Below are 2,427 nucleotides of genomic sequence, written 5' to 3'. Positions count from 1 at the left end.
AAATAAATAAATAAATAAATAAATAAATAAATAAGGAACTAACTAACTAACTAACCTATTGTCCAGCCACACCCATTCTCTCGCCTTCCATGCCCAGGACCACTTTCAGGCTTTTCCTGTAGGACAGCCATGACCAATAGAACAACTGCCTTTTCACTCCTAAGTAAAAACCCCTGACATTGCCAGCAGGCTACCCACAACCACAACCAGAAGGCAAGCCACCTTGACACTCTGTCGTGCGTGGATTCTCCTTGTAATTTCAAAGCCTGACATAACTCCCAGGAAAACCCATAAGACATGACAGAGTAGCAGACCCCTGCCCCTGCGAAGGCAGACAGACAGACATTCAGCTCGCACGAAATCACAGCAGGACACTACATTACCTACTTTTAGATTTGGGGCCTTACTCCTGCATTGGAGGGATCTAGATAATCACACCCCTAAAAACCCCCAGGGTGAGATCTAAGTAACTGGGACTTCTTGGAGCAAAGAGTCATGGTGTTTAGAGGAGTCCACCCATGGGGGGTTTGGGGGAGAGGGCAGACGTAGGATGGGACACCAATAGACACCTATTAAGTGATTCTCAGACAGTCTCTTAAATTCTCAATTTTAGTTGCTTTTCCCTCAGCTAGGAACACTATTGGGGTTGGTGGCATGTAATCTCTGCAGGTTGACGCAGTGAGTTTGAGAATTTTAGGCCAGGCTGGGTTATACAGTAGCCTGAAGTCAACCCATTCAATTTAGCAAGACAGTCTCAAAACAAACAAACAAACAAATGATGGGGGAAGGTGTGGCCATCTAACTAGGGGTTGTAGCATAATAATAAAGAATTTAGCTAGCATGTGCACAATCCTGGTTCTGTCCCCTTCACCACACACACACACACACACACACACACACACACACAGAAGATCCCTTACAGTTCAACAATAAAAGCACAATAAGGAAATAAGGGCTGGAGAGATAGCTCAATCAATGATGTGAGCAACTTGCAAGCATGAGGATGTAAGCATGAGGACATCAGTTTAATCCCCACAATCCATAAGGTTTTGTTGTTTTGTTTTGTTTGTTTTTAAGGGCAGACATTATGACACACACACTTGTGATCCAAATGCTAGAGATGGGATCTGACTCCCTCTTCTGGTGTGTCTGAAGAGAGCAATGGTGTACTCATATACATTAAATAAATAAATAAATAAATAAATAAATAAATAAATAAATGTAAAAAGATATTTTTCTTAAGGTTTATGTGCTGATTAGTCTTAACTGTCAATGTGCCAACCTAGAATCATCTGGAAAGAAAGTCTTAGGACATATCTGTGAGGATAATCTGGATTGTTAATTGATGTAGGAAGACCAGCCCACTGTAGGTGGCATCATCCCCTAGACAAGGAATCCTGAACAGTATGAAAGGAGAAAAATAGATAAGAGCCAACCAGCAATTGAACATGTATGTGTTCATTTCTCTCTGCTCTTGATTGTGGATGTGATGTCACTAGCAGTCTCCAGCTCCTGCTGCTGTGACTTTCCAAAGTAATGGACTGGAACCTAGAATTATGAGCTAAAATAAACCCTTTCTCCTCTAAAGCTGTTTTTGTTAGGGTATTTTTCATAGCAACAGAAATGACAATAGAACAACATATATTCATAAATAAGCATATAAAAAGATGGTCAAAACGATTAGTTGGGTTGTTTTTGCTTATTTGTTTGTTTTGAGATAAGGTCTCTCTGTGAAGCTCTGGATGTCCTGGAACTTGCTGTATAGAACAGGCTGTCCTTAAACTCACAGTTATATACTTGCCTATACCTCCAGAGTTCTGCAATTAAAGTTGTGTGCTCCTGTGCCTTGCAAAACCAGTTATTATGAAATGTAAATAAAAACTATAATGAAGGCTGGAGGTTTAGTTCTAGATTACAATACAGACCTATGTATAGATGAAATAAGACTCTGGTTTTGATCCACAGAGTACACATACAGACATAAAAAGACATTCATAAACCAAGTGTGGTGGCAGACACCTGTAATCCAGCACTAGAAAGGTTGAGGCAGAAAGATCTGAAGTCCAAGGCCAGTAAGATTACTGGCTACTGTAAGGATTTGAATGAGAAGTGGCCCCATGAACTCACATGTTTATTTTTATTTTTATTTTTTTTATTTTTGATTTTTCGAGACAGGGTTTCTCTGTATAGCCCTGGCTGTCCTGGAACTCACTTTGTAGACCAGGCTGGCTTCGAACTCAGAAATCTGACTGCCTCTGCCTCCTAAGCGTTGGGATTAAAGGCGTGCGCTACCATGCCCGGCGAACTCACATGTTTAAATGCTTGCTTCCGGGCTGGTGAGATGGCTCAGTGGGTAAAAGCACCTGACTGCTCTTCCGAAGGTCTGGAGTTCAAATCCCAGCAACCACATGGTGGCTCATAACCATC

Source organism: Mus pahari, chromosome 8 (genome assembly GCF_900095145.1).
Source record: "Mus pahari chromosome 8, PAHARI_EIJ_v1.1, whole genome shotgun sequence".
Taxonomy (NCBI): Eukaryota; Metazoa; Chordata; class Mammalia; order Rodentia; family Muridae; genus Mus; species Mus pahari.
Note: the sequence above shows the minus strand (reverse complement) of the source record.